We start from the raw sequence: 13,753 nt of genomic DNA on the forward strand, positions 1-13,753 counted from the left end.
CAATTAAAGACATACTACCTATACACACATCCAATCAGGCATTATCCATGGAGTCATGCATTCACCCAGGCACTACTCTTGCACACAACCATTGACTCAATGACTATCTATGCACTCATCCATTTACTCAGGCACTACATATGCACTCATCCAATCACAAAGGCACTAGAGTTGGACTGATCCATTCTGTCAAGATCTACCCAGGCACAATTCTAGGACCTCAAGCCCTACCCATGCACTCATGCAATGACCCAAGCATTAGCTTTGCACTCATACTTTCACTCAGGTATTTCCCATGCACTAATACAATCACCCAGGTACTACCCATGCACTCATGCAATCACCCAGGCAGAACCCCTCCACTTCTGCAGGAACTATTTTTGCACTCAATGATTCATGTAGGCACTACCCTTGTGCTTATCCTTTCACTCAGACAGGACCCATGCACTCGTCCAATCGCTCAGGTACTACCCAGGCACTCATTTAATCACCCAGACACTACCCATGCACTCATCCATTCACTCAGGCACTACCCATGCACTCATGCAATCACCCAGGCACTACTCCTGCACTCATGCAATCACTCAATCACTATTCTGGCACTCAGGAACTATTGATGCACTCATCCAGTGGCCCAGACATTGCCCTGTACTCACTCAGGCAGTGCCCATGCACTCATCCGATCCCTCGGGTAATAAACATGCACTCATTCAATAACCCAGGCACTACCCTTGCACTCATCCATTCACTCAGGCACTATCCATGCACTCTTGCAATCTCCCAGGCAGTACCCTTCCACTAACCTCTTCAGTGCTGCGCGAATTTCGCTGCAGTGCTGAAGGGTTTAAAATCGTATTGGCTCATGACGGAAATGTTCCGTCATCAGCACCGGAGCACCGACGCTGATGACGGAACCGTACCGTCATGAGCATGGAAGGGGCTAATGCAATCACCTAGGTAGTATTTTTGCACATATGCAATTACCTGGGCACTACCCATACACTCATGCACTCAGACACTACTCTTGCACTTATTTATTCACCCAGGCACTACCCATGTATGTATCCATTCTCTCAGGCACTACCCATGCACTCATCCAATGACCCAATGACCCAGGTATTACCCTTGTATGCATCCTTTTCCTCAGGCAGTACCCATGCACTCATCCAATCACCCAGGCACTTCCACTGCACTCATCCATTCACTACGGCACTACCCGTGCCCTCATGCAATCTCACAGGCAGTACCCATCCACTCATCCTCTGGCGGTCCCCAGGGTCAAGGAGGGCTCCATCAGGGGGGCCCACTGCCCATGAGGGCCACCAGCCCATTGATAATGCCTAGGGGAGGTAGCTGTCACCGAAGCAGCAAGGAGGGCAGAAGCCCCCATACGGTATTTTTTATAAAAATCAGCCAGAGGAGGTGGTGGTTCCCAGGTCTTGGGGGCCCCATGAGGCCCCCCATCCATTGTTTAAAAATCCTTGGGCAGCCTGGGGGGACAGGAGCCCCCATGCATTTTTCAGAAAAAAGCCCTAGGGAGGTGTTGGTCCCCGGGGCGGTGGTGGCCCTATGGGCCCCTGCATAATAATTGACCATTGCCCCAGGACCTGGCCCAGCCAGGGGCTTAATGAAACAAAGCATGGGAGAACCCGCTTCATTTTTTTGTTGTTGTAATTTTTGGCAGGATTCGCAGACACCGCGCTAGTCCGCCCCATAGTATCTTTAAAACAAATGCTTTATGAGGCCCTCAGGGTCACTACGGGATCCCTTGAGTAGGTCTAGGGGGCCAGGGTGTTTCTACCCTGCCCCTTTCTCTTCTTTTTTTCACTCTTTTCTTGTGACTTAGTTCAACCGAGTCACAAGATGGCTGCTAACACTTCCTAGTTGGAAGTGTTGGCAGCCAATCAGACGTCAGCTTGTGATCAGAAGGGTTCTCTGATCCACCGCAATCACCGGATATTAATATTTATTTAAGTATGAATTTCTCAGGAACAACTGAATGGATTTACACCATTTAAAGCAAAGAGTGCAGTCTGGACCAAGAGCTACCTTTCTGCCAAATTTGGTGTAATTCCGTTCATCAGTTCAGGCTGCAGCGGCAACAAACGTTATCTTTCGAAATTAACATGGAGAAAACTCATTTTGGGACCCCCCCCCCCTTGACGAATCACCCCGAAACATTCATGACAGGAGCTGACCTGAGCAGGGCATTAGTTTTGAAACTTTTGAGAAGATTTGTCAAACGTCACCAAAGATAATGGCAAAAAGAAAAAACACTGTTTGAATAGAAACAAGGTCCTATACATAACTACCTACTGGCGACGGCCAGTAGGTAATATATTTATAGATATATGCACACACTATCCTGGCATATACTTACATGTTAATTGTAACAGCATGCATGATAAAGGCATATGCGTAGTTATTGCATATAAAGATGTGTGTGGTAAATGCATGCATGGTAAAGGCATTTGCGTGGTAATTGTTGCATGGTAAAGGTATTACATGTTTATGACCGCGTTGCAATGGATGTTTCCCTTTTCAGGGTCTTTCTAACTATATGCACAGTTTAGTTCTCATCCAAGTAGGTCAGCTAATCTGACATTGAGTATAAACATTGTTTGCATCTGAATTCAGATATCGAGGTGTGTGAAATAAATTTGTGAGGAATTGCCAGAGTTAAACTGCTTAAAAATGTACCTCTGGATGTTTTAAATGTCTGGTAAAAACTCTCAGTGGTCAACTAGTTAGAAATTGTGTATTAGAAAATGTTACAGCCTACATTCATCTGTAATAATACAATTATACAATGATAACTCTTCTGTGGTACATCAGCCAATATCCAAAAACAGTCACTCTGCAGAGACACAATCTCCCTACAAACTATTAGCTCATCTATTCACTCCTTCTTAAATTCCTTCTCTCCGACTGGTACCTGGAGGTCTGCCTTTCCCTTGTACATGCCACCTAACTGTTCAGTGAGTCACTGCTTTCCAGTTTGCCCATGTGCAAAACTGGGTGCGCTATTAAGCCTGTTGAATGATTAATTATTGGTATATTTTACTATTTATTTGTTCAAGGACAAAACTGAAGCTCAAACTCCTAACAACTTATATAACACCAGTCTTATACTTGATAAAGGACTAATATACCTTGTGCAAATTATGTGGCCAATAGAGCACTATCGGATGAATCAAAGTTCACAACTGAGGCTGTTCAGCAAATCAATGCATTCAAATAATGTGAAACTCATTAGGCACAACTTCTCTTGCACTCCCGTGCTAACAACAAACTGATTTTTAATCTCGCGTCTACCATTCCACACTTTGATGGGTCAGCACCCATTACTGCCCAGTCTACTGCTGCAGCTCTTCTATCATGATCTGTTGTTCACACATATGATAGAGCTGGACATGCAACACGGGCACTCTCAGTAGGAGAGTACGGTCTGCTTCCTCTGGTTACCCCCACTTTTTGCTGTAATTCTCTGGTTTTTCGACTTTAGACTGGCTGTGGCCCTGCTAATCAGGACCACAGCCTAGCTTTTCTCTCTTTAAATTGCAACCATGTACTTTAGGTACATACCAGATTGGGTATTGGGTCACCTTTGTGAGTTCCTGTATAGTGTACCATTGGTACACAGGGCATAGGTGCATACAAGGTCTACCAGGGGCTGCAGCATGTATTATGCCACCCCTGTGCTAGCACTCCAAACTGACACCACAGGTCTGTTCACACTGCCTGGGTAAGGTGGTGTAATCACCCCTTACTTTGAAATAGTATACCTATATCTACCTATATATATAGACACATATACACCTTTAAGCCACTCCTATGGTAGGCCTCAACAATCCTGGAGGCAGAGTACTTTGTTTTATGTGAGAGGGTGCCCTAGCATGAGCTGAGCCCCTCTGCAGCTTTCGGAACCATCTCCTTATAGCTAGTTTATGATATAGCCATACCATATACTCTTAAGTGCATTATAATCCTCGCGGTTAATGCTAACTTTGGTTTGGCTTTATCAAAACATGTTGTGTAAGGTGTGAAACAATTTGGAATACTACCCCCCTGCCAGTCCTGGTGGCGGGGGTAGCATTCCACCCTTCTAGAGAGAGAAGACATGTAGTTACTGTGAAACCCAGTAAAAGTTAAAGAGCCCAAGCATCACAAAATGGATGCTGCTGCCACAGACACGAGTCTGAGTCTGACCACCTGCTGCTGGACGAAACTCTTGCAGGGGAGGCTTGGACAATAGGCTTCCTGTCCAGGGAGGTGCTAGCAACTCCCCAGACAAGCTTTAGTGTATTAGGGCAGGGAATGCTGCATTCAGTGAATGCTTTCCAGACACTTCCTTGGGCACACAAGGTTCTCCAAGCATAGTCCAGTCCAAACCGGTTGTTGGGGCACTCAGCCCCAGCTCTGGTGTCAAACTGGACAAAGGAAAGGGGGTGTAACCACCCCCTCTTCTGGTCCACCCATAGGAGGGACCTTTGAGGTAGTTCAGCCCACAATCTTAGTATAAGTATAGGAGCTGTGTCCCTAGGACTTTAGATTACCCTGGACGAAACTTTGATACTGAAATCCTGGACCTTCGACATTCCATTGCGACTGGAAGATGGAAGACATCTCCGTTGTGGTCAAAGAGTGACCACCCTGTTCAAACAGGCACCAACAGCAACTTTGCCGGTCTGCATTTTCGAGGCTCCCGCCAGATCATGAAGAATCTGCAACACAGGACACAGACTTCTAGACATTTCTGATTCCGACCCACACCCACAGCATAGCTGAGACACGTGGCGGACACAAGAGACGTGGGACCGGAACTCCTTGACATCCTGGGTTTGGCTAACTGCATCGACTCCTGAGGTATCTTGCAGTTGCACTGAAGCACAGGCCCCCACACTCCACGGGTGTCCTGTGGGCCCTGCTATTGCATTTGAGCTTGATGCGTCTTCCCGGTTCCTTGCCCATTGGCTAGTGAGTCCCCTGAAGACTTTTCTTTACAACAAACTTGCTTTCCTGATTGCTCCACGCTTGCTCCAGTTTCCCTGCAAAGGAGAAGCACCACAGACCTTGATTGTCTGCAACAGATCCAATCTTGACATCCTGTGTGGGTTGCGGTTGCCAAGGCTTGTTGGGTCCAATCCGGATACCGACACTGTAGTCACCTAGATCCTTTATGGGACAACTCGAATCCAGTGTCTGGTCATCGTTGATGCCTCCTGGACCTCGTGGCTGAAGAGACAACCTTCACTTCTTCACCTGAAATCACCCGACAGCGCCTGGTTCCTTCCTGGTTCCTTCCTGGTCACTGGCAGGGACCCAGACTCTGTCCCTTCTGCTTTCAGGTTCTTCAGATCTTCGATCCACCCTTGGATCCACCCGGACACATTTCCTCTGGTCGCTTGCAGCACTTCTTTGCAGCTCTCCATTGAAAACGATGACAAAACCCGACACGAAAAGGCACCTATGCACCGGCTTCCCTGGGTGAGGTAACATGAGTACTCCGGTGCTCCCATGGGACTTGACTCTAGTTTAAAAGGGTTCCATCCTAGTCCATCCGGAAGTGTCCTTAAATTGTACTTTTGTAACTTCTTCGTTTCCCATTGAAAGTCTATGGTAACCCGCAGCTGTGTTTAGACACTGCACGCGACTCCCGTGGGCCTCCTACTTCCTAACCTTTGGTTGTTTAGAGTAGCCCCAGTGATTCCACAGGCCCCAGGCTTGATTTCTATTCCACACGTGGTTCTTGTGAGAAGTTGGCCTGATATATGATGCTCACTAGTTCTAGTGATCACCTTGTATCATGCCAAGCAACCCTTATGGTGCAGGCTGTAAAGTCAACCTTATAGACAAGCTATCCTAGGGGTAGCATGGACTAAGCAGTCTTAGGCTAAACTCTGTAAAGGCATGTGAAGCAAGCTGTTTTACCATACACAATCCCTTGAATACCAAATGAAAGGACACCACACAGATATATATTGAAAATATATATAGATTTATTACTACAAATATCCCTGATACTCTTTATGAGCACAGAAGCAAATGCGTTAAAACAAAACACAGTTTAAAATACACAAAAGTTGCACAATATGGATGAGCCCTAGGGGCCACCTAAACCATATACTAAAATAGTGGTATAAGAACCACTATGGGGAAAGTGAAGAGGCCTAGGGCCTGGGGAATTGCTGGAGCTGTTCGGGACTAACAGTGAAGAAGTCGGGAAAGGCCCGCGGGACTCGGGTGCAGTGTTTAAAGTGCACGCACTCACCAATGCAAAGTCTATGGTGCGTAAAAAGTACAAAGTTAGTTAGAAAGGAACCTTCCGAGTGACCTAGAAAGCTGAAACTTGAGACACAGACACTAGAGGTGTGTACCAGTGTGGGAACACCGGCGGAGCTGAGTTACCTCACCCAGAACTGGCGAGGGGGTAGTATTCCAATTCGTATGACACCTTACTCGACATGTTTTGATAAAGCCAAACCCAAGATAGCATTTAACCGCGAGGTTCATAATGCACTTAAGAGTATATGGTATGGCAATATCATGAAACAGCTAAAGGACATGGTCCCGAAAGCTGCAGACAGGCTCAGCTCATGCCAGAGCACTATCTCACATATTTCCAAGCACTCTGCCTCCAGGATTGATGAGGCCTTCCATAGGAGTGACTGATAGCAACATATGTGTCCATTTTAGGTTAGGTATAGGCATACTACACCTAAGTAAGGGGTGGTTACACCGACTTACCCCAGCTGAGTGATCAGCCAGTTGTGTCAAAATATGGAGGCCAGGCCACGGGTGGCACAATACATGCTACAGCCCCTGGTAGGCCTTGGAAGCACCTATGCCCTGGGTACCTGGGTACACTGTTACAGGGGCCAATAAGGTGAACCAGTTCCAATTGTGTATGTACCTAAGGTACATGGAGTCCATTTTAAGGAGAGAGCAATTAGCCTGGGGCCCTGAATAGCAGGATCCCAGGCCAACTATGTTAAAAACCAGCTAAACACCAGGCAAAAAGTTTGGGGGTAACCATAGTCAGATATCCACCTTCCTACATAACCCCCCCAAACGAAAGGAGATAAGGCTATCCTTGACCAGGTAAGCCTATATTGCCTAAGTGGCCATATAAGGAAGTGCCAGCTCTGGCTTGGTTACCCCCTGTCTCATGGTTCACTAAGCAATCCCTCACCCTAAGGGTATCTGAGGGTCTCCACCATAGGGAATCTCTACCTGTGGTGTGTCTTTGCAAAGTTAAAGGCTGGTGTTGGGATGGAGTACTGAAGTGAGATTCCTCTGTAGGACTCCACTTCCTCCAGTCACTCTCCACCATGTGTGCCTTTCTTTCTTTGACTGAGTTGCACTGTGCTCTCAGGGTCAACCTCTGGCTACCTAAAGCTGGAGGCTGGGTCCCTCTGGTTGGCTTACTGGAGGGACAGTTCAGGTTTGGGCCCTTGGGGTCCCAGGTTTGGCTGTGCCCAACAGAATCCATCCGTGGGAGGTCCCTAACTACTTTAAAGGGGGCTCCCTCAGGAGTTTTTAAAGTTTTCACCTCACTAGGGCTACTAGTTTCGGTGCCCCTAATCTGTTGATGGGGTTGCTTTATTTGACAGGGGGCCCTTTGGGGCTCACTGTCCTTCTTGTCCTCTGCAGCCCTGGGCTGACTAAGGCAAGGTAGAGAGGGGCAGGTTACCTGCTCCAGACTGGGTCCCACCTGAGAAGGGTCCACTGTCATCAGAGGCTCTGTCAGGCCAGGCCTAACAACCTCTGGGACAGTTCCTTCATCAGGGGTAAGATCAGTTCCCTGAGGAGGCTGATCCTTTCCTAAAGTCTGGTGGGAGGGAGATTTCTCTTCCTCCTCAATGCTCTCTGTTTGTGTGGAGTGATCCATCTTTTCAGGCTTCACAACACATGTATCAGTTTGAGTTTGGGCTGTGGCCATCACAGCCCCACCAACCTTTTCAGGAGGAGACTCAGTTTGGGTATGGGCTGTTACCATCACAGCCCTGCTAATCTTTTCAGGAGGGAAGTTAGCTAAAGATGGGGCTGAGGTTTGCTCAGCCCTACCAACCTTTTCAGGAAGGACATCTTGGATTGGGGCTGTAGCCATCACAGCCCCACTAACCTTTCCATGGAGATTTACCATTCTAGAATGGGTTTGTTGTTCCACCTCAGCCCAGGCTGAGATTTCTAAATCATTCCCCAGTAGACAATCTACAGGCAAGTTTGGGGACACTGCCACTCTCTTTGGGCCAGTGACTCCTCCCCAGCTGAGATTTACCACTGCCATGGGATGATTTTTCTGAACTCCATCAATGTTTGTCACCTGATATCTGGCATCAGGTAAAAGTTGCCTTGAGGGGACTAGACATTCAGCCACCATGGTGATGCTAGCCCCTGTGTCTCTAAAGGCCTCAACTTTCAAGCCATTGATGAGGAGCTCCTGTCTATACTTGCTCAAAGTGTTTGGGCAAGCAGTGACATTGGCAAACCCCATGCCAGCCTCATAGACAAGAGTATCTGAGGTAGGGGACCTGGTTAGGCCAGAATCCACCTGTCCTCCAAAAGTAAACCCACCCAGATTCCTGGGTGTGCTCCCACTTCCTGGGGGATTACTGCTGACAGTAACAGGAGGTGTTGGAGCTGGCTTTAGAGGTATATTCTCTTTATTGCCATTCTTGGGACAACAGCTGTCTGTTTTGTAATTCCCAACCTGTTTACAGACACTCACCAATGCAAAGTCTATGGTGCGTAAAAAGTACAAAGTTAGTTAGAAAGGAACCTTCCGAGTGACCTAGAAAGCTGAAACTTGAGACACAGACACTAGAGGTGTGTACCAGTGTGGGAACACCGGCAGAGCTGAGTTACCTCACCCACAGGAAGCGGGTGCATAGGGTCGAAGTAGTGTCGGGTTTCGTCACGCAGGTCGATGGTGCTTGGAGCTGAAGATGCTGCAGGCGGCTCGATGTGAAGAGTTCCGGTGGATCCAAGGGTGGATCTGAAGAGGTGAAGACCTGAAAGCAGAGGGGACAATGTTCAAAGTCACTAGCCAGTGACTACCGTGGATCCAGAGTGGAACCAGGCGATGTCGGGTGCAAACAGGCGTCGAGGTGTAGCTTCTCTCTGCAGCCACGTGGACACGAGGGGTCGAAGACGTCCAGGGGTCGGTCACGAGCTGTCCCACGCTGGCTTCTCGCTGTTGGCGGTGTCAGCGACTTGATAGAAGCAAACAGGCCTTGGCTAATGCAAGCCACGCAGGAATCAAAAAAGGCTTGTTACTCGGACCAGCAAGGTCAGAGCAGGTACTCCTTTTTACAGGAGCAAGGGCAAGTCTGGAGCAACCAGACCCGCAGTGAAAGTTGTAGGTTTCGTCGCCAAGATGGCCACTAGCCGCGTGGCAAGTGGACGGTTAGGCGCGTCAAGTGGCACAATGCAAAAGGGCCCCACGCAGATCGTGGAGATGCTGGGGGGCTGATCTTCGGTGCAAGGGCTGCTCGAGGTTGGGGCTTCTCAAACCCCAAAGCACAGCATCGATGGTGCCTCTGATGCTGCGCAGTCAGCGTTTCGGGGGTCTTCCAAGATGTCCGGTCCCACGTCTCTCGGTGCCTCCACGGGTCCCTTCTTTGCAGGGACTGTGGATCGGGTGGTGAGAAGTCTGGGAGTCTGGGTCTTGTCAGGCTCTGGGCTCGGGCTCCGGCGGGAGGCGGCGGCAAAGCAGACGTCGAGTTGCTGGTTGGTGCCTGTGTTCACAGGGTGGTCACTCCTTGGCCACAAGGGAGATTCTCTTCCGTCTTCTGTGCAGCAGAATGTCGAAGTCCAGTCTTCTTCTGTATTTCAAGTTGATTCAGGATGATCTGAAGTCTCAGGACACAGCTCCCACTCTTATTCGAATCTGGGGGCCGGATCACCTACTAGGTCCCTCCTCTGGGTGGAACCAGGAAGGGGGGTGGTTACACCCCCTTTCCTTTGTCCAGTTTCGCGCCAGGACTGGGGCTGGAAAGCCCCAGCACCGGTTTGAACTGGCCTATGCACAGGGACACCTTGTGTGCCCCAGGCATGTCTGATTCTATTCAGCCCTGTCCTACCCAATACACAAAATCCTGTCTGGAGTGGTGCTAGCACCTCCCCAGGCAGGAAACCCTTTGTCCAAGCTGCCCTCGCTGGAAGGACTCCCAGCAGCAGGAGGTCAGACTTGTGTCTGTGGTGGCAGCATCCATTTTGGGATGCTAAGGCTCTGTTTAACTTTAACCGGGGTTCAGGCTAGGTACATGTCGTGTCGCTCTAGAAGGGTGGAATGCTACCCCCGTCACCAGAACTGGCGAGGGGGTAGTATTCCAATTCGTATGACACCTTACTCGACATGTTTTGATAAAGCCAAACCCAAGATAGCATTTAACCGCGAGGTTCATAATGCACTTAAGAGTATATGGTATGGCAATATCATGAAACAGCTAAAGGACATGGTTCCTAAAGCTGCAGACAGGCTCAGCTCATGCCAGAGCACTATCTCACATATTTCCAAGCACTCTGCCTCCAGGATTGATGAGGCCTTCCATAGGAGTGACTGATAGGAACATATGTGTCCATTTTAGGTTAGGTATAGGCATACCACACCTAAGTAAGGGGTGGTTACACCGACTTACCCCAGCTGAGTGATCAGCCAGTTGTGTCAAAATATGGAGGCCAGGCCAGGGGTGGCACAATACATGCTGCAGCCCCTGGTAGGCCTTGGAAGCACCTATGCCCTGGGTACCTGGGTACACTGTTACAGGGGCCAATAAGGTGAACCAGTTCCAATTGTGTATGTACCTAAGGTACATGGAGTCCATTTTAAGGAGAGAGCAATTAGCCTGGGGCCCTGAATAGCAGGATCCCAGGCCAACTATGTCAAAAACCAGCTAAACACCAGGCAAAAAGTTTGGGGGTAACCATAGTCAGATATCCACCTTCCTACAGTTCTTATACCACTATTTTAGTATATGGTTTGTGAAGCCCCTATGGCATACTGTATATTGTGCAACTTATCGTATGCTAATTGAGATTCTTGTAATGTACTTTGACCTCTGATCTCATAAAGAGTGCAGAGGGGTTGTGTTTAGATTAAATACATATATATTTGATATATACCTTGTGTGGTGTCCTTTCATTTGATACTCAAGGGATTATAATTGGTAAAACAACTTGCTTAATACGCTCTCTGAAGTCTTAGCCTGATGACTACTGGTCCATGCTACCACTAGGATAGCTTTCTATAATGTTGACTTTACAACCACTTAACACCACAACTGTCTAATCGACATAAGGGTCGATTAGACTGGTGCAAGGTGCCCACTAGAACTAGTGGCCATCATATGCCAGGTTAACTTCTCACACTCTCCTTGATACTTTCTTAGATTGAGAGTGGATACAGATAGTCATGAGCAAAAGTGTAACTTAGGCCCAAGCATCCCCTGCAGTGTGGTGGGGGCCCAAATTTCCAAGGGGACTCCCCTCAGCACAGTACTCTGGCAGGAGATCTGATTGAGTCCGGAGGAGGCCCCTTAACATGCCTTGCAGTGGGGACCCTCAAGTTTCGTTATGCCAGTGGTCATGACGCATAACCTCTCCCTGATGATGAGCCTCACACAGACTGCCCCTGGCTCTCTTCTTAGGAAGACAGCTGTTTCTGAACCCTTGCCTGACGGTTTGGGGCACACTCTTGTGTTTAGCTGCTTCTTGACCACAGCACCGTTCCTCCGCACAGCACACGACCTGCTCTAGTTCTCAGGCTGCAGTTTAGCCCTTGAGCAGACACTGCACTGAGGCTGTGACAACCTGCGTCCCCCCACCAGACTTGCTTTTCCTTCATTGTGGTGGCTTTGCTGACCACACATAGTGTTTTCCCGGCCACGGTCTTGTGACCTTGTTCCTTTGGTGCCGACATTAACTACCATAATTCTGCTCTAAATCTGCGCCATCGTGTCTTCCACGACTGACCTCCCTAAAAAACACTACAACTATTTCCTAAGATGGCCGCCAAGTAGGAGCCCTCCCTAAAATTTCTTTCACCATGAGCCCCCTACACCTCTGGAAGTGAAGATCCAACCACTCGCTTTCCAACGAGTCTCTCAACTGTTGCTCACCCCAGCTCTTTGCCTGTCCTCCTGGGGAGGTTTTACTTTGCCTCCTCTGGGCCGCTGGTCCTCCTTCTGGTCTGGAGCCAAATCCAACTCATGAGGCCATGATACAGATCTTTGGTCCGGAAGCTGCCCTCCGAGGCTACTCAGAAGCCCCCCAGCTCAGAAATATTCATGCGCTCCAGTGATCACTAAGGCTGACCAAGTCAGCATAGCTGTTAATCAGGCAATTTAACTAGCTCAGTTGCAATATTCAAACTTCACAGCAACAAATAAGTTTATTGAACATTTACTGTGGGAGTACACCTGAGAATAATCATCGCCCCCATGAAGTCTATCCCCATTAACCATCCCAATACCAAGGCCAATGTTAATTAGATTCCTGGCAATCAATCACACGTACCTCTCATCCAAGTACCATTACTGCTCTAGTTGAACTCTAAAGTTACTCATATTACAATTTTGATGTTCATGTATTTTGATTCTCCGCTGTTCATTTTAATGACTCAGTACCTCTCTTCCCCCTAGCATTGCCTCTTCTCTCTCCCTAAATAATCACCACACTGTATTCTTCCTAAATACTCACCCCACTGTATTCACGTCCGACTTTTCCTGTATCTCTTATCCTTTCTTCCTTCTGCTTTCCCCCTTGCCCAACAAGCATCCAAATCTGTCCAGGTTTAGCAATATTTATGTTCTCCCATTGTAAAAGTCTGAAGTAATTGTTTACTAAATAGTCACCCCACTATATTCACCTCCTACTTTTCCTGTATCTTATATCCTTTCCTCCTTCTGCTTTTCCCCCTTCTCTAATAAGTGTTCCGAATCTGTCCAAGTTTTGCAATATTCATGTTCTCTCATTATAACATACTGTAAAAAAAAATATCTTTTTTATTAACATTACAATCCATTGGTCACATTTCATCAGGTAAGCAGACAGTGTACAGTTTAAAGAATGGCCAATATTAACCACTAGCAGGTCGTTTAGGTTAAGGTCCCTATCCCAGGCCACCCCTCATCCCCCTGTATCGTCTCCATGGTCCCCAGATCTTCTTCCAATTTTTGGGGCATCCCCTACTTTTATAGATGGTATCCTCCACTCTCTGACATTCTTTTAAAAAATACTGGCGGGATCGGGTATGGCGTATTCTGCAAAATATACAGGAGACGAGGCAGCACCAGCATCTTAAACATTGCAGCACGTCCCATTAGGGACAGAGGCAGAGTGCGCCATTGGCCTATGTCCGTAAGAAGGCGGGTCAACTGGGGGTCCAAGTTTCTTGATAAGAACTCTGTTTTGTGTCTGGTAATGTACACCACCAGGTATCTGAAGCCGTCCACCACTATCACCGCAGGGCACCTGGTCGGTATCCACGGAGGAGGACCTGAGAGCAGAAAGATAACTGATTTTGCCCAATTGAGTCTATAGCCCGAGTAGTTACCAAAGAGCTCAAAGAGGTGAAGTACCTGCGCCATCGACTGGTAGGGCCTAGCCATATATAGCACAATGTCATCGGTGTAGAAGCTAATGCACTCCTCCCAGTCCTCATTCAGTGCTAGGCCCCATAACGACCAGTCCCTCCTGATCCAGTGAGCCAGCGGCCCCAGCGCCAGGGCAAACAAGAGGGGGGACAGGG

This window comes from Lissotriton helveticus, chromosome 2_1, assembly GCF_964261635.1.
Source record: "Lissotriton helveticus chromosome 2_1, aLisHel1.1, whole genome shotgun sequence".
Taxonomy (NCBI): Eukaryota; Metazoa; Chordata; class Amphibia; order Caudata; family Salamandridae; genus Lissotriton; species Lissotriton helveticus.